Source organism: Phyllobates terribilis, unplaced genomic scaffold (genome assembly GCF_046119375.1).
Source record: "Phyllobates terribilis strain yellow unplaced genomic scaffold, ASM4611937v1 Scaffold_61__1_contigs__length_8056638, whole genome shotgun sequence".
In the NCBI taxonomy this organism is placed as follows: Eukaryota; Metazoa; Chordata; class Amphibia; order Anura; family Dendrobatidae; genus Phyllobates; species Phyllobates terribilis.
Window position 1 is genome coordinate 1,748,445 of NW_027362821.1, and position 20,128 is coordinate 1,768,572.

General features: G+C 46.9%; 1 protein-coding gene across 1 annotated transcript in view; it reads right to left on the minus strand.

Annotated features, from left to right (window-relative positions):
• The window catches only part of LOC141192422 (uncharacterized), a 169,538-nt gene that overhangs the window by 134,062 nt on the left and 15,348 nt on the right, over nucleotides 1–20,128 (minus strand). The gene's annotated exons all lie outside the window — the stretch shown is intronic.

The window sequence follows — 20,128 nt, forward strand, 5'->3', positions numbered from 1 at the left end:
TAAAGGTACCATACAGGCTCGTCTGGAACGGAGACCATTGCGGTGGAGTACGTTACTTATGGTATTGACTGAAACCAATGTCCCCACTGCCATGAGATCTTCCCGGAGCTCCTTCCTTGTTGTCCTTGGGTTAGCCTTGACTCTTCGGACAAGCCTGGCCTCGGCACGGGAGGACACTTTCAAAGGCTGTCCAGGCCGTGGAAGGCTAACAGTAGTTCCATAAGCCTTCCACTTACGGATGATGCTCCCAACAGTGGAGACAGGTAGGCCCAACTCCTTGGAAAGGGTTTTGTACCCCTTGCCAGCCTTGTGACCCTCCACGATCTTGTCTCTGATGGCCTTGGAATGCTCCTTTGTCTTTCCCATGTTGACCATGTCTGAGTGCTGTTCACAAGTTTGGGGAGGGTCTTAAATAGTCAGAAAAGGCTGGCAAAAGAGATCTTTAATCCACACATGTGAAGCTCATTATTCTTGGTGCCTGAACTACTTCTTAATACTTTAGGGGGACCAAACAGAATTCTTGTGGTTTGAGGGGTTGAATAATAAATGACACTCTGAATTAACTTTTAACGTTTTAAAAAAACAAACAAAAAAAAAACAAAAACAAAATTTGCTGCAGTGCATTTCCCACTTCCAGGCTGATCTACAGTACAAATGTCACAATGCCAAGTTAATTCCGCATGTGTCAACCAGCTAAATCTGCAGGGGGTTGAATACTACTTGTAGGCACTGTATATCAAATATCATATACATTATCATGTGTACTATCATAACAGATATAAAGGAATACTATGTCATAAAAAAGAAATCCTGCCATTATACCAATAAATAGCGTTATCAAGGTATATGTGACAAATGATCCCACTAGAACTATGCTAATGCACCAAACAAGAAGCATTATGAAATACTTTGGACACCAATGATGCAGGAGCTCTAACTATTAGTGCGTCCGCCCCTGACGCTCATTTCGAACCAGCCTTCGTCAGGTGGCACGGTCTCCACTTATTCTCTGACTTATACACTACGCCAGATGAAGAAAAAAGGCGATGTAGTGCAGCCATGCACGGTAACAGGACCTCCCTATTGTTTTCCCCCATGGAACACCAATACATTTCAATTGAATGTGTGTCCTCGGATGTACATTCAGTTGAAACCAGTGGGCCCACTCTATGTCCTGCTCGGGGACACGCCAAAGATCTGGGCCCACCGAAGAGTTGTCCGATGTCCCATTGCTCCAGTCCGGCCCTGGTTACAGTTCATGCTAGTCCAGACAACAGATATCACGTCCATCGCACATGTATCCAGTCAGCAACTACAGTCCTCACATACATAGTTCATCACATACAGACGATGGATACCATGACCGTAGAACATCTATCTAACTCCAGCAACATATAGTACAGTCTCAACTGGGGTTCTCCAAACTTATTTGTGGGTTCAGTGTTGGGCAGAGGAGCAGACCTGTATTCCACCAGATGGAGCCATGGTGTTTTGGACTGTTACTGAAGAGACCCTCTGGAGTGGGAGTCAGAGACTTTATACCCACAGTTCCCATTCAGGACATTCCTCCACAGGATTGGAGAAGTTGGGGGGAGGTGAGACTTCACTGTTCAACTAACCAGCATATTTGTCCTAAATTGTGTAATTAGTAAACTGCAGTGGGCTGATGCAATATATACTCAGCAGGCATTTACAAATGAACATACCACAAGAGTGAACGTACAGTCTCATATGAAACAATGACTCAATTGAGGCCTCTGAGAGACTAACAAGAGTAATGGAACGATTCCACACGGTTCCACACAAAAGGTTGATACATAAAATGAGAACAATGGGGATAGGGGAAAATATATGTATGTGGGTTAAGAATTGGCTCAGTGATAGGAAACAAAGGGTGGTTATTAATGGAAAACACTCAGACTGGGTCTCAGTTAACAGTGGGGTACCACAGGGGTCAGTATTGGGCCCCCTTCTTTTTAACATATTTATTAATGACCTTGTAGGGGGCATACAGAGTAACATTTCAATATTTGCAGATGACACTAAACTCTGCAGGGTAATCAATACAGAGGAGGACAATTTTATATTACAGGAGGATCTATGTAAACTAGAAGCTTGGGTTGATAAATGGCAAATGAACTTTAATGGGGATAAATGTAAGGTAATGCACTTGGGCAGAGGAAATAAAATGTATAATTATATGCTTAATTGTAAAACACTGGGCAAAACTGTAACTGAAAAAGACCTGGGTGTATTGGTGGACGACAAGCTCACGTTTAGTGGCCAGTGTCAGGCAGCTGCTGCAAAGGCAAATAAAATAATGGGATGCATTAAAAGAAGCATAGATGCTCATGAGGAGAACATAATTTTACCTCTATACAAGTCACTAGTGCAACCACACTTAGAATACTGTGTTCAGTTCTGGTCTCCGGCGTATAAGAAAGACATAGCTGAACTAGAGAGGGTGCAGAGAAGAGCGACAAAGCTTATTAGAGGACTGGGGGGTCTGCAATACCAAGACAGGTTATTATGACGCGCCCCTGGGCCGGCTGTGTCGTGCAGCATCGCGCGCACGGGGGCTTACCCGGAGCCGGATCAGATGGGGGTAGTAGTCTCGTGGCGGTGACCCGGTCCGTGCCCAGGGTGTCAAACTAAGTGTGTGGCAGTCTTGGTAGATGTTGTTTCAGTGTCGACTACGCCACCCGTTGATTTGCGGTCACAAGGCCGCCGCTGCAGAACAGTCCGCTGAGGCCGGTAGTATGTGTGCAGCGATGGTGGTATAACCCCCAACGGGAGGGGTATGGCCTCAGGGCAGCTGGTGCGGATGATGGAGGTAGTGATAGTGCAGAAAGGAGAGTCAGAGGCGTGAGATGCAGTTTCAGGGTTTTTACTCACAGGTGTTCCTTCAGTCACTCTGGCCTTGAGTGACCACCCGAGCCGTGCTGCATTCACCAGGTGTGGGACTCGGCTAACCCCCAGGCAGTTCTGGAGCGTGGTCCTGAGCTCCCTTCTCTTTCTCTCTCTGCTGGCCGTCCCCACCAGGGATCCACTTTTGTCCGGTTCCCTTGGGCCTTCTATGGTAAACCTTCTCTGGCTTTCCTGACCCTACTCTTGGTGTACCTTCCTGGTGGATGTGGTGAGGGTCGTGGCAAAGCTTGACCACGACCTCCGGTTCCTGGTTAAGGGTTACTTTTGCCTCCGCCAGCTTGGGATCCGGTGCCCTCTTCTGCCAACCCTTCACCCTTCTGGCTTAATTCTGGGATCTCAGGGTTCCCTCTGGCTCTGCGTCTCTGGGCCTTTCTTCTTCCTCTTCACTACAAGCCTGGCCCTGGAGCTGGGCCCAGCCGGAGCCACAGCTCCCTGTCAGCCCTCCTGGCTGAGCTCCTCTGCTCTGCTTCTCCTCAGACTGACTCGACCCTGTCCTATCATGGTGCCCGCCTTATATACTCCCTTCTGACACCCGAGCCCAGGTGACCAGCACCCAATGGGCTCCTACCTATGCCCAGAGTCCCTCCCCTGTCTGCTCCTACACTACTGGGATGTTCCACCCCCCCCTCCCACTCCAGCCAGGGACAGACGCTGTCGTACCTGCACATCTTACTGGTGGGAGTACCGTAGTTCTGTCCCCCGGAAATGGGATGTATGTAGTGCATGCAGCCTACTGAGCTCAGTCCCACACTCCATCCTTACCCGGGAGTGGAATACCACACCTCTGGGTTGAGGTGCAATACCCCTGTAGCAACCGAGTCCTCAGGGTGCTACAATTACACTTGGGGTTATTTACTGTGGAAAAACAAAGGCTTAGGGGTGATCTTATTACTATGTACAAGTATATGAGGGGGCAGTACAAAGACCTGTCTACTGATCTTTTTACTCTGAGGCCAGAGACGGGGACAAGGGGGCATCTTCTACGTTTGGAGGAAAGAAGGTTTAATCATAATCACAGACGGGGATTCTTTACTGTAAGAGCAGTGAGACTATGGAGCTCTCTGCCGCATGATGTTGTAATGAGTGATTCACTAATAAAATTTAAGAAGGGCATGGATTCCTTTCTTGAAAAGTATAATATTACAGGTTATATATACTAGATTCCTTGATAGGGCGTTGATCCAGGGAACTAGTCTGATTGTCGTATGGAGTCGGGAAGGAATTTTTTTCCCCAATGTGGAGCTTAGTGTTTGCCACATGTTTTTTTTTGCCTTCCTCTGGATCAACATGTTAGGCTATGGGTTGAACTAGATGGACTTAGTCTTCCTTCAACCTTAAAAACTATGTTACTATGTTACTTTGCCTGTGCTGTCTCAGGGTTACCCGCTAACCCACAGCTCTACCTCCTTAAGCTCCTGGTCGTATCCAGTGCAGCTGACCTCTTTCTGTCTATAGTCCACTTCACCACACAGGGTACAGGCTGCTCTGGCCATATTACTCTGCCACTGGATCCTGTTACAGAATCTTGCTATCTCTGTTCTGCTTCCTTCCAGTCTCACACTCCTCACTATGCGGCCTCATCTGTCACACTCTCTGTATTTGGCGTCACCTCACTACTCATTCCAGTGCTGACTTCTCTAAGCAGGAAGAAACTCTCTTCTTACTTCCAAACACTCCTCCCATCTATAGGGCCAGCTGACTGTTAAGTCTTCCTTACCCAGTTGTCCAATCTACTACAGCTCTGATGGGAGATATTACATTAAATTCAGCATTAAACATTGCTCAACCATTATACATGTTATAATGACACAAACTGTAAAAGTCTTCTGGGACGGTGTCCGACATCTTCACACACTTTTACTGTATAACCACGAGTCACTTAAATGTCAGGGACATCGATCTGTCTAGTTAGGGGCAGAAGTGATTGTGAATCAATGTCACCTCTTCTGGTGCAGATGAAAGTGACAACAGGAGCCCGGGAGAGGAACAGCGAGACACCCTGAAAGAGGGAATGGTGCAGACAGTGGCCTATTATGACTGCACAAGCCCATGTACATTGATAGCGTACAAACAAGGGGAACAAATACCTGAACCTGGCAGATCCAAATTCAGACTGGTAGAAGCACTACTCTGACCCTGGTCTGTCCCTACATGATGGTGGAGGTTGGCACCCTAAGATAACGCAATGGCGCCCCCTATCAATAGTGGCTCACCCTGAATGCTCCTAACAACTCCTAGTTTATCTATGCTTGTGTAGCAACTTACTTGGGAAAATAGGTTAAACACTAAAAACTACAACTGACCCTGCTTGCTCCTGTACAGACTAGATACCTTGACTACACAGTCCCCAGCGGTACCTGCGGGTGAAGAGATAGACCTAACCACAGACTAGGAGATGGCAACTATGGCCTAAACTGCCTAAAAGGCAGACAAGTTGCTTCACGTTCCTCCTAAAGAACTAGAGGGCAGAGCAGAGTGTGAATTATCTAAAAGAAGAGAAGTGTGCTGAACAAAGGAATAATCCCAAAGCAAGTAAAGTAAGAAACAAAATACCAAACAAAGAATACAGCAAGTACTGTTAACAAATATACTGCCTATTTTCAAATGATAAAACGAAGAAAAGTGCAAAGTATAACAAATAAACAGCAAAGCGAAAAACCCTAGCTCCAAATATCAACAGAATGTCAGAATATCCAAATGAATCTATCACCAGCAGGAAACGCAGACTATAAAGCTGCACCCAAAATGTGATAGGCATCCAAATAAAAATACAAATGTGTAAAGCTAAGCAGGCTGCAGCCAGAAAAGCAGAACCCAAACACCCAGTGAAAAGGTGTGTGTCCTGTGGCTCGGCAGAAAGAGAAGCTGACCACAGAACACAAACTGAAGGGATCAAATCCTGGAGCATGACATTGCCACAGACAATTCCTCTCTCTTCCTCCTCCCTGACCTCTCTAGTTTTCCATTTCTGTTGTGTCTTGGTAATTGTGGGTAACATGAGGCGGCCCATTCAGGTTTTACAGGTGGTCTGGCTCTGCCAGGACGGCATCCATACGTGCCGTCACAAGAAGGTTTGCTATATCTCGCAGCACAGTCTCAAGAGGACGGAAACAAACTCCATGTGGACGGCATGAGGGGCCAATATCCTGTAGTGGACAAGGGACAAATACCGCCACACCATGACCAGATCACATATTACCACCACATAGTGACCGAATACTACCATACTGAGCATTAATACAAAAACAGAATACTAATATTACCATTACTAATAGTGCCATTATTCACAGGAGCTCTGTGTATAGTATACAGTGTATAGTGTCAGTGTACAGATAACACACTGACTCACTGGTGATGTCTCTAGTTGAAGTCCTTCATCTCCACTTTTCCTCTTCATCCATGGCAGACCGCCATCACTTCTTCTCGCCAGGACTCGTCTCTGCATAAAATAACACAGTTATCTAGAGTAGCTTACAGAGCACATTCCCCAATATTTCCCCAACTTCTACACTACACCAGATGAAGAAAAAAATTGATATAGTGCCGCCCTGCACAGTAACATGAACCCCCCACAGAAAACAGTATCCTCAAAAATAAAATACATTACAGCAGTAATAATATCCTTTAATTAGCCCCTACAGTAATAATGTCCCACATCTTACTCCCATTGTCTTCATCCTGCCCCCATTGTCTCCATCCTGCCCCCAATGTCTCCATCCTGCCCCCATGTTTCCATTTGTCTCCATCCTGCCCCCAATGTCTCTCCATCCTGCCCCCCAATGTCTCTCCATTCTGCCCCAATGTCTTTCCATTGTGCCCCAATGTCTCTCCATTCTGCCCCCATTTCTTTCCATTCTGCCCCAATGTCTCTCCATTCTGCCCCCATTTCTTTCCATTCTGCCAATGTCTCTCCATTCTGCTCACGTCTCCATTCTGCCTCCATGTGTCTATTTTGCCCCATGTCTCCATTCTGCCCCCAATGTCTCTCCATTCTGCCCCCAGTGTCTCTCCATCCTGCCCCCAATGTCTCTCCATTCTGCCCCAATGTCTTTCCATTCTGCCCCAATGTCTCTCCATTCTGCCCCCATTTCTTTCCATTCTGCCAATGTCTCTCTATTCTGCCCACGTCTCCATTCTGCCTCCATGTGTCTATTTTGCCCCATGTTTCCATTCTGCCCCCAATGTCTCTCCATTCTGCCTCCAATGTCTCCATTCTGCCCCGTCTCAATTCTGCCCCGTCTCCATTCTGCCCCCAATGTCTCTCCATTCTGCCCCGTCTCCATTCTGCCACCATGTTTCTATTCTGCCTCCATGTTTCTATTATGCATCCAATGTCTCCATTCTGCTCCCCTTTCTCCATTCTGCCCCCCTTGCCTCCATTCTGCCCCAATGTTTCTATTCTGCCCCAATGTCTCCATTCTGCCCCCCTTGTCTCCATCCTGCCTTCCCTGTCTCCATTTTGCCCCCCTGTCTCCATTCTGCCCCCTTGTCTCCATACTACCCCCTGGTTTCTATTCTGCCCCCAATGTCTCCATTCTGCCCCCGTCTCCATTCTGCCCCCCATGTTTCTATTCTTCCCTCCATGTCTCCATTCTGTCCCCCCTTGTCTCCATTCTGCCCCCATGTTTCTATTCTGCCACCCTTGTCTCCATCCATACTGCCCACTGGTTTCCATTCTGCCCCCAATGTCTCCATACTGTCCCCTTGTCTCCATTCTGCCCCCTATCTCCATTCTGCCCCCCCGGGCTCTATTCTGCCCCTCTCCATTCTGCCCCCTATCTCCATTCTGCCCCCTGTCTCCATTCTGCCCCCTATCTCCATTCTAACCCCTATCTCCATTCTGCCCCCGGTCTCTATTCTGCCCCATCTCCATTCTGCCCCCCTGTCTCCATTCTTCCCCCATGTTTCTATTCTGCCATCCTTGTTTCCATCCATACTGCCCTTTGGTTTCTATTCTGCCCCCAATGTCTCCATACTGTCCCCATGTCTCCATTCTGCCCCCTATCTCCATTCTGCCCCGTCTCCATTCTGCCCCCCTGTCTCCATTCTGCCCCCTGTCTCCATTCTGCCCCCTATCTCCATTCAGCCCCCCGGTCTCTATTCTTCCCCATCTCCATTCTGCCCCCCTGTCTCCATTCTTCCCCCATGTTTCTATTCTGCCACCCTTGTCTCCATCCATACTGCCCTTTGGTTTCTATTCTGCCCCCAATGTCTCCACACTGTCCCCATGTCTCCATTCTGCCCCCTATCTCCATTCTGCCCCCCAGTCTCTATTCTGCCCAGTCTCCATTCTGCCCCCCTGTCTCCATTCTGCCCCATCTCCATTCTGCCCCCCTGTCTCCTTTCTTCTCCCCTGTCTGCATTCTGCCCCCATGTTTCTATTCTGCCACCCTTGTCTCCATCCATACTGCCGTCTGGTTTCTATTCTGCCCCCAATGTCTCCATACTGCCCCTGTCTCCATTCTGCCACCTATCTCCATTCTGCCCCCCGGTCTCTATTCTGCCCCGTGTCCATTCTGCCCCCCTGTCTCCATTCTTCCCCCCTGTCTCCATTCTGCCCTGTCTCAATTCTGCCCCCCATGTCTCCATTCTGCCCTCAATGTGTTTCCATTCTGCCTCCAATATGACTCCATTCTCCCCCAATGTGACTCCATTCTGCCCCCAATGTCTCCCATTCTGCCTCCATGTTTCCCATTCGACCCCCCCATGCCTCCATTCTGCCCTCAGTGTCCCTCACCCTGCCCCCACCCTGTGCGCTTTTGGTGATTTTTTTCCTCTATAGACTTCTATGTGGAGCATAAAGAAACGTCTGTAAGAAACTGCAGATACTTTTTTAAGTGCAGAATCAAAGCTTTTCTGTACTGTAAAAAACAATTAAAAACGCGGTTTCACATCTGCACCAAAATGCATCAAATAAGGGGGAAAAAGCCTAAAATAGTGCACCAAAGATGCAATAACCAGAGGAGATTGTTATTGTGTAGATTGGTGCACAGTATTTATGCTACTTGTGAACACGGCCTTACAGACACAAAAAAGCCAGATGTCATATAGTGAAACTACACAGAGATGAGAAAGTTCTGAAGGGTCCGACTGTGAATGAGGGAACAAAAAATAATCCACAGGTCCCAACTAGAGAAGAGCAGGACGCACAGATGATATTGCAGCAGCCCGGGCTAATCTAAAGCCGCGACAGGGCCTCCCGTCCAGCCACCAATTACCACTGACCTGGATGCTGGACCTGAGTCCCATGAGTCGATCCTCTCATCTCTAGTCCCAGCCGTCCTGGATACAGCAGACAGTCCCGGATTTAGGTCTATGCCCTGCAGTCCCGAGTTTCTGCTGAATGTCCCTCACTGCCACCGCCCCTCTGATAACTCTTCCTGCCGGGGGAGAAAGACATGGTAAATGGGCATAGCTTGGGGTGTGGATAGGGGCGTGGTCAGACTACGCGTGCCGCATGGTTTCGCCCTCTTTCTAGTCCTCATAGGTTGGCGGTATGCTTGTACTGAGGAGATCTGGGATATCAGAGATTAGGTCCCATATTGTGCAATGTAAGGTCTGGAAAAGCTCCTTCTATCGGTCTCTGTAGCACCAGAGGAAGAACAGAGGGGAAAAGACAGGATTTTCTACATGTCGCGTTATGTAGATGTTCTGCAGATTTATCACAACCGTCCACAAGAAGAAACTGCCATCACAGAGCCGCCTTTAGCTGTTGGAAAAATTTTTTTTTTGTCACAAAAGTTTTTTTTTGTCACAAAAAGACATTGGATGTGCCTAAAGATGTAATAACGATAGTATCACAAACTTTTTGTAGCTATTACAATGTAAGAAGGTAACCTACAATGCAATAGATGAGGCTACAAAAAATAGGCTAATACTAATCTGGCTGGGGCTGCAGGGCACAATGCTGCAGAAAGGCTCCTCTATCTACTCCTATATAGTGAGTTTGGAATCAATGTAGCTGAATATGGATGGAACCACCACACTAATAGGAGAAATCAGGAAAAATGTTCAATTAGCAAACAAGGACATGTATGAGGCAGTAACGCACGCTGAGCGCACTACAACCAGATGTGGCTGAAGCACACACTACAGCGTGAGCTGCACTCACACACAGAGACCTTGCAGACAGGCGTGAACAGTGCAGATGCAGAGCACTGTGCACTAGCGCTGCAAGACAAAAAAAATTCTCTATCTACTCCTATATAGTGTGTTTGGAACCAATTTAGCTGAATACGGATGGAACCACCAAACTAATAGGAGATATCAGGAAAAATTATGAATTAGCAAAAAAGGACAATGTATGAGGCAGTGACACACACTGAGTGCACTACAACCAGACGTGGTTGAAGCACACACTACAGGGTGAGCTGCACTCTCACACCAGACCTTGCAGACAGCGGTGAACAGCACAGGGAACTGTGCACTAGCCCTGCAAGGCACAGCGATTTATAAAGTAGCTTGGGTAAAGCAGAATAGACCAAATAGGTAGCTAAAACTGTCCCTCAGAAAAACAGCGTCCTATCCCTAACTGAATTCACAGCAGTGAGCTCAAAATGGCGGCGGCGGCTTTCATAGTGCATCATGACATCATTTCAGCAGCCAATCACAGCCATGCCATTAGTTAAGATGCCTACATGCCTAACAGGATGTGCCCACTAGAGATGAGCGGTGTTCGACTAGAACTGTTCGCCAATCTGAAATTCGAGCTGTTTTGGGCGGTGTTCGAGTTGTTCGACGAACCCGAACGATTTGCAAAAAATTCGGCTGTTCGAGGTTATGTTCGATAACTGTTCGTGCACCAAAAGCGTGTCCTGCATGTCTGGCGCTATTTAGAGCACCAAGCATGCAGGGATTGTCTGCCACTCACTGTAATGCCACAGCCATGGTGGTTGTGGCATTACAGTGATTGCCCAAATCGATGGGAACAGTGCCAACAGTGAAACATGAAAAGCCGGCAATTCAGCAGCGGCATACACCGGTACCCGACAATTTAGAACCGAAAGAATAGAGCTTCACACATAGATTAGATAGATAGAAACATGTCAGTCACATATATATGAAGTACAGTGATAGTGTTGGTTACTGTACTTGTCATTTAGTATTAAAATAAAGGATTTATTATTAAAAAAATTGGCGTGGGGTTCCCCTTAATTTTAGGCTCTAGCGGAGGTTAAGCAGACGGCTGGGGCAGATGTTTGAAGCCTGGGAAGGGGGTAATACCCACGGAGCTTCCCAGGCTACTAATATCAGCCCCCAGCTGAATACATAGCCTTTACTAGCTATTAAAATGGGGGACCCCCCCAAAAAAATGACGTGGGGTCCCCCCTAATTTAATAGCTAGCAAAGGCTAGGCAGACAGCTGGGGGCTGATATTAATAGCCCAGGAAGGGAGCCATGAATATTGGCCCCCTCCCAGGCTAGAAACACCAGCCGTCAGCTGCCCCAGAAATGGCGCATTCATAGGATGCGCCAATTCTGGCACTTAGCCTCGCTCTTCCACGCTGCCCTGGTGCGGTGGCAGGGGGTAATAGGGTTGGGGTTGATGTCAGCTTATAATGCCAGCTGACATCAAGCCCAGGTTAGTAATGGAGAGGCGTCTATAAGACACCCCCATTACTAACCCCATAGTCAAAGTTAAAAAGAACACAAACACCCAGAATAAAGTCCTTTAATTGAAATAAAGACACAATCCTTTATTGTTCTAAATTAAACCATACTTACCGTCACGCCCATTCCAGCTGAAGCCAACGATCTCCTGCAATAAAAGAAAAATAATAAAGCAACCTCATCCTTACCTTTCCATGGTTCCCACGACAGCTTCAGCTCTGCTACATCGAGATGACAGGCTGGACCGCAGCAGAACGCTGCCATCCAGCCTGTCATCCCGCAGACACTGAGAAGCGCAGGCATGCTTGCGCTCTGCAGTGTCTGGCTGTGACGGCATCCAGATGAGCCGAGTTCATGTCCAATGAACACGGCGCACCTCATGCACGTCACTGACAGCGTGGGAGAATTCTCCTGCACTCAGCATTTCAGCGTGAGAATTCTCCCACGCTGTCAGTGACGTACATGAGGTCAGCTGAGTTCATTGGACATGAATGAGTTCACCTCATGCACTTCACTGACAGCGTGGGAGAATTCTCACGCTGAAGTGCTGAGTGCAGGAGAATTCTCCCACGCTGTCAGTGACGTGCATGAGGTGCGCCGAGTTCATTGGACATGAACTCGTCTCATCTTTATGCCGTCACAGCCAGACACTGCAGAGCGCAAGCATGCCTGCGCTTCTCAGTGTCTGCGGGATGACAGGCTGGATGGCAGCGTTCTGCTGCGGTCCAGCCTGTCATCTCGATGTAGCAGAGCTGAAGCTGTCGTGGGAACCATGGAAAGGTAAGGATGAGGTTGCTTAATTATTTTACTTTTATTGCAGAAGACATTGGCTTCAGCTGGAATGGGCGTGACGGTAAGTATGGTTTAATTTAGAACAATAAAGAATTGTGTGTTTATTTCAATTAAAGGACTTTTTTCTGGGTGTTTGTGTTTTTTTTAAATACTTTACTAGAAATTCATGGCGGTCATGTCTAATATTGGCGTGACCCCATGAATTCCGGGCTTAGGGCCAGCTGATAATGCCAAGCTGGCCCTAACCCCTTTATTACCCAGTGAGCCACCGCACCAGGGCCCTGGATGAGTTGGGTACAGCGCCAGAAGATGGCGCTTCTATGAATGCGCCATTTTCCGGGGTGGCTGCGGACTGCATTTTGCAGCGGGGGGGACCCAGAAAGCTCGGGCCTCCCTGCGCTGCAGATTCCAGCCCCTAGCTGCCTAGTTGTACCTGGCTGGACACAAAAATAGGGCGAAGCCCCACGTATTTTTTTTTTTAATTATTTCATGAAATTCATGAAATAATTAAGAAAAAAAGGGCTTCCCTATATTGTTGTGTCCAGCCAGGTACAAATAGGCAGCTGGTGGTTGGGGGCAGCCCGTTCCTGCCTGCTGTACCTGGCTGGACACAAATATAGGGCGAAGCCCCACGTCAATTTTTTTTTAAATTATTTCATGAAACTAGATGGTGACCCGATTCTAACGCATCGGGTATTCTAGAATATGTATGCGGCAGACCCGACGCAATCAGCAGAGCGGTGTTTAAATTTGGCGCCAAAATCGCTGACTGGTCGCGGCCAGCAACCGCGACCAATCAGCAAAGCGGTGTTGAAATTTGGCGACTATATCGCTGATTGGTCACGGCCGGCGGTCACGACTAATCAGCAGAGCGGGGTTTAAATTTTGCGCCAATAATGCTGATTGGTCGCGGTCGCGACCAATCAGCAAAGCGGTGTTTACATTTTGCGTCAATAATGCTGATTGGTTGCCGTCGCAACCAATCAGCAAAGCGGTGTTTAAATTTGGCGCCAATAATGGTGATTGGTCACGACCGCGACCATTCAGCAGAGCGGTGTTTAAATTTGGCGGCAACAATGTTGATTAGTCGCGGCCGGCGGTCGCGACCAATCAGCAGAGCGGGGTTTAAATTTGGCGCCAAAATCGCAAATTGGTCGCGGCCGGCAACTGTGACCAATCAGCAGAGCGGGGTTTAAATTTGGCGCCAATACTGCTGATTTGTCGTGGCCGGCAACCGTGACCAATCAGCCGAGCAGGGTTTAAATTTGGCGCCAATACTGCTGATTGGTCGCGGACGGCGACCGCGATCAATCAGCAGAGCAGTGTTTAAATTTGGCGCCAATAATGCTGATTAGTCGCGGCCGGCATCCGCGACCAATTAGCAGAGCGGGGTTTAAATTTGGTGCCAATCTCGCTGATTGGTCGTGGCTGGAGTCCGCGACCAATCAGCAGAGCGTTGTTTAAATTTGGCGCCAATCTCACTGATTGGACGCGTCTGGGGTCCGCGACCAATCAGCAGAGCGTTGTTTAAATTTGGCGCCAAGCTCGCTGATTGGTCACGGCCGCTATTTAAATGTGGCGCCCAAATCGGTGATTGGTCGCGGGCAGCATACGCGACCAATCAGCAGAGCGGTGTTTAACTTTAGCGCCAAGATCACTGATTGGTCGCATGCGGAGAGCGCGACCAATCAGCTAATCGTATTGGTGAGGACCGGGGAGCGCCGCTGCCTGGTTGGATACTTCCGCTGCGAGAACCCGGGACATGAGCGACTGGTCGCAGCAGAAGTATCCCGACCCGCAGCGCAGCTCCCCGGTCCTCCCTTGACACCCTAGCCGCTGATGTCCCCACAGTATCCGCATGGTGTTACAAAGATCCGGACATTTGTGTTAAAAATCGCTGATTGGTCGCTGGCGCTGCCAGCGACCAATCACCGATTTGGGCGCCAAATTTAAATATCGGCCGCAACCAATCACCGATCTTGGCTCCACATTTAAACACCGCTGAGCTGATTGGTCGCCGACGCTGGGCGCGACCAATCACCGATTTTGGCGCCACATTTAAATAGCGTCCGCGACCAATCAGTACAGTGGTGTTTAAATGTGGAGCCAAGATGGGTGATTGGTCGCGGCCGATATTTAAATTTGGCGCCCAAATCGGTGATTGGTCGCGGGCAGCGCCCACGACCAATCAGCGATTTTTAACACAAATGTCCGGACCTTTGTAACACCATGCGGATACTGTGGGGAGATCAGCAGCTAGGGTGTGAAGGGAGGACCGGGGAGCGGCGCTGCGGGTCGAGATACTTCTGCTGCGAGTACCCGCTCATGTCCTGGGTTCTCGGAGCGGAAGTATCCAACCAGGCAGCGCCGCTGACATCCATGCGGCTAGGGTGTGAAGGGAGGACCGGGGAGCGGCGCTGACATCCAATTGGTCGCGGCCGCTATTTAAATGTGCCGCACAAATCGGTGATTGGTCGCAGTCTTGACCGCGACCAATCACTGATCTTGCCGCCAAAGTTAAACACTACTGTGCTGATTGGTCGCGGACGCTGCCCGCGACCAATCACCGATTTGTGCGCCAAATTTAAATATCAGCCTCATGCACGTCACTGACAGCGTGGGAAAATTCTCCTGCACTCAGCGCGAGAATTCTCCCACGCTGTCAGTGACGTACATGAGGTGAGCCGAGTTCATTGTCGGCTCATCTGGATGCCGTCACAGTCAGACACTGAGGAGCGCAAGCATGCCTGCGCTTCTCAGTGTCTGCGGGATGACAGGCTGGATGGCAGCGTTCTGCTGCGGTCCAGCCTGTCATCTCGATGTAGCAGAGCTGAAGCTGTCGTGGGAACCATGGAAAGGTAAGGATGATGTTGCTTTATTATTTTTCTTTTATTGCAGGAGATCGTTGGCTTCAGCTGGAATGGGCGTGATGGTAAGTATGGTTTAATTTAGAACAATAAAGGATTGTGTCTTTATTTCAATTAAAGGACTTTATTCTGGGTGTTTGTGTTTTCTTTTAACTTTGACTATGGGGTTAGTAATGGGGGTGTCTTATAGACGCCTCTCCATTACTAACCTGGGCTTGATGTCAGCTGGCACTATAAGCTGACATCAACCCCAGCCCTATTACCCCACTGCCACCGCACCAGGGCAGCGTGGAAGAGCGAGGCTAAGTGCCAGAATTGGCGCATCCTATGAATGCGCCATTTCTGGGGCGGCTGACGGCTGGTGTTTCTAGCCTGGGAGGGGGCCAATATTCATGGCTCCCTTCCTGGGCTATTAATATCAGCCCCCAGCTGTCTGCCTAGCCTTTGCTAGCTATTAAATTAGGGGGGACCCCACGTCATTTTTTTTGGGGGGTCCCCCATTTTAATAGCTAGTAGAGGCTATGTATTCAGCTGGGGGCTGATATTAGTAGCCTGGGAAGCTCCGTGGGTATTACCCCCTTCCCAGGCTTCAAACATCTGCCCCAGCTGTCTGCTTAACCTCCGCTAGAGACTAAAATTAAGGGGAACCCCACGCCAATTTTTTTTAATAATAAATCCTTTATTTTAATACTAAATGACAAGTACAGTAACCAACACTGTCACTGTACTTCATATATATGTGACTGACATGTTTCTATCTATCTAATCTATGTGTGATGCTCTTTCTTTCTGTTATAAATTGTCGGGTACAGATGCTGAATTGCCGGCCGGCTTTTTTAAAGAGACAGTGCATGAAAACACTATTATTTTTTTTAATAAATCCTTTACACTAAATGACAAGTACAGTAAGCAACACTGTCACTGTACTTCATATATATGTGACTGACATGTTTCTATCTATCTAATCTATGTGTGAGGCTCTATTCCTTCTTGTCTAAATTGTCGGGTACCGGTGTATGCCGCTGCTGAATTGCCGGCCGGCTTTTTTAAAGAAAGCGTCTTCTGAGCAGTTTGTCAGCTTTTGGACACCTTTGAAGGTGTTTTCTATGTGTTTCTATGTGTTTTTGTTTGCCTGCCATTGGTTTTAACGTTGTTCGACGGTGTTCTAAGGTGTTCGACGAACAGTTCGACGAACAGTTCCTCGAACATCCCGGTGTTCGACGAACCGAACCGAACCCAAACACTACGGGGGTGGCTCAACACTAGTGCCCACACTTCTTAGGATCCTCAATGGCTGAATAAAATGAAACTGGCTCATTGCATTATGGGAACTTCCGATTCCGGCATACGATATTGTAAAAGTATCGGAATTAAGTATCGGAATTCCGATACTGCGACTATCGGCCGATACCCGATATTTCAGTATCGGAATGCTCAACACTAGTAAAGAGGAGACTTTGTGCAGCAGGCCTTCATGGTAAAATAGCTGCTAGGAAACCACTGCTAAGGACAGGCAACAAGCAGAAGAGACTTGTTTGGGCTAAAGAACAAAAGGAATGGACATTAGACCAGTGGAAATCTATGCTTTGGTCTGATGAGTCCAAATTTGAGATCTTTGGTTCCAACCACCGTGTCTTTGTACTACGCAGAAAAGGTGAATGGATGAACTCTACATGCCTGGTTCCCACCGTGAAGCATGGAGGAGGAGGTGTGATGGTGTGGGGGTGCTTTGCTGGTGACACTGTTGGGGATTTATTCAAAATTGAAGGCATACTGAACCAGCATGGCTACCACAGCATCTTGCAGCGGCATGCTATTCCATCCGGTTTGCGTTTAGTTGAACCATCATTTAATTTTCAACAGGACAATGACCCCAAACACACCTCCAGGCTGTGTAAGGGCTATTTGACCAAGAAGGAGAGAGATGGGGTGCTACGCCAGATGACCTGGCCTCCACAGTCACTAGACCTGAACCCAATAGAGATGGTTTGGGGTGAGCTGGACCGCAGAGTGAAGGCAAAAGGGCCAACAAGTGCTAAGCATCTCTGGGAACTCCGTCAAGATTGTTGGAAGACCATTTCCGGTGACTACCTCTTTAAGCTCATCAAGAGAATGCCAAGAGTGTGCAAAGCAGTCATCAAAGCAAAAGGTGGCTACTGTGAAGAACCTAGAATATAAGACATATTTTCAGTTGTTTCACACTTTTTTGTTAAGTATATAATTCCACATGTGGTAATTCATAGTTTTGATGCCTTCAGTGTGAATGTACAATTTTCATAGTCATGAAAACACAGAAAAATCTTTAAATGAGAACATGTGTCCAAACTTTTGGTCTATACTGTATATATATATATATATATATATATATATATATATATATATATATATATATATATATATACACACACACATACATACATTTGGGATATGCTATTATTTTCTTTTTCTCTCCGGTTGTATTTGACTATATATCTGTGGACTGGGTGGTACGCCCGGCTTCACTGTTCTCTGTGGTGTCCTCACTGGCTGTATCAATATGTGCTCACATGACGCGGTTGCCGTGGATGCGGTGGTGTATCGGTGATTGCCATGTGTTATGCCACACCCTCCCCACACCCATTGGCGGAGACTACACACCCCCTTTTCTATTGGCTCAAGGGTTTCTAAACCCTACCCACCTTCATTGACGCCACCTCCTGACGAAGGCAGCCGTGCCGAAACGCGCACCAGGGTGAGTGCCATTGAGGAGCGTGTTCACATCCACTGTGGCTGTAAGTATTCTATAAGATTTATGCTACAATCTTTTCGCTGCCGTTCTTTAATCTTTTTTCCTACTTAGGTGCATTTTCTAGGCTTTAATATGTATTAGGATATACTTTTACTCTGTAGCCTAAGGGGTCAGGGCACTGATACCACTTATAAAGATCTGCTATCTTCGGTATGAGCTATCTATATTAGTACCTATATATAGACAGCGGTATGACTAACCTCTTACATAGCAACTACTTCTGACCTACCTCATAAGCACCTGCACTTTTATTGAATGCTTCACTGCATTTTAACAATATATTCTTATTTTTTTGGCAGCCCAATTATGTATTTACATCAGAAAAGAATCATCTTAATTTGTCTCATGCTCCTCCATTGTTTTACTATTAACTGTCTCTGTGATTCATATTTTTTTCCTGTATAAATTATAATTAATAAAATGTTGTCATTTTTTCACTATTAGATGGGACTCTGACTTGAAGTTTTTCCCTCTTGTTTCTTATGTATGGAGGACTATGTGGGGCCCATTATACTGTATGGAGGACTATGTGGGGCCCATTATACTGTATGGGGCACTATGTGGGGCCCATTATACTGTATGGAGGACTATGTGGGGCCCATTATACTGTATGGAGGACTATGTGGGGCCCATTATTCTGTATGGAGGACTATGTGGGGCCATTATTCTGTATGGAGGACTATGTGGGGCTCATTATACTGTATACTGGTCGGCCCACGACTTTGTCAAAGTTTTTCATTTTGGCCCTCTGCATGTTTTGAGCTTTCCATCCCTGATGTAAAATCAGTATGGGTAATGTACATGGAAATGGCAATAATGCAAAGCTGCTAATTGGACTTTGCTACAAGCCTCCTAATATAGCTGAACATGAAGAGGATGATATGCTGCAACAAATTCAAAAGGCAACAAAAACAAGTTATGGTCAAAAGTGTTGAAATTGTTCCAGAAAATGAAGTCATTCTCTCAGAAAATTATTGCAATTACAAGTTTTGTTATACACGTTTATTTCCTTTGCATGCATTGGAACAACACAAGAAAACAGAGAAAAAAAAGGCAACTTGAACATAATTTCACACAAAATAGTTCGGACAAAATTATTGACACCTTGCCAAAATTGTGGGTAAACAACTTTGTTTCAAGCATGTGAAGCTTGTTCAAACGCAATTTTGGGGAAGCACGCATCGTGCAGGTTCCCAGTCTCCCACTCAGGTAACTATGCTGGATTTTGACCGTGTGAGATACTAAGGGAAGGGATATCTATCTTTGAGATATAGCTATTTATAGCATATAGACGGTTGTTTTCATGTTGTCCCTTCACATGCGTTATAGTCTCTTTAAACATTTGACAATGGGGAGGAAGGGAGTTGTGAGACGAGATACCTGCATCCAATGTGTTACCTGCTTGTTTTTATCTATGTTTTAATGTTTTGTATGGTGATTTGGCACCGATTTGTCTCCTTAGACACTCTGCTCTATTCTTTATGTAAAAAATCTTTTTGAATAAAGTTTATACATGTTTTCTACATCATTGGCCATGTGATCGTTGTTTTCCGCTTCGGCACCCCCTAGTCAAATGCAATTTTGGCAAGTAACAGGTGTGGGCAATATGAAAATTACACCTAAAACCAGATAAAAAAGGGAGAAGTTGATTCAATATTTGCATTGTGTGAAAATGTGTGGCACACTAAGCATGGAGAAAACAGAAAAAGGAGAAGAGAACTGTCTGAGGACTTGAGAACCAAATTTGTTGAACAATATCAACAATTTCAAGGTTATAAGTCCATCTTTAGAGATCCATATGTTCCTTTGCCCAAGGTGCACAGCATAAAGAATAAATTTACAACCCATACAGTCAAATATGGTGGCGGTTCAAAGGTGGTTTGGGGTTGCTTTGCTGCCTCCGACTGTGTGCAAGGCATCATGAAATCTGAAGATTAGCAAAGTATTTTGGGTCACAATAGTGTCAGAAAGCTGGGTTTGCATCCTAGGTAGTGTTGAGCGAGTATGTTCGATTAACCCTTTCGCCGAGTATGCTCGGGCCGAGTTCCGAGTATTTACAGCTGCTCAGTGATATGTTTGAATCACTCCCATGTGCATGATTTGCAACTGTTTGACAGCTTTATTACATGTGAGGAATATCTAT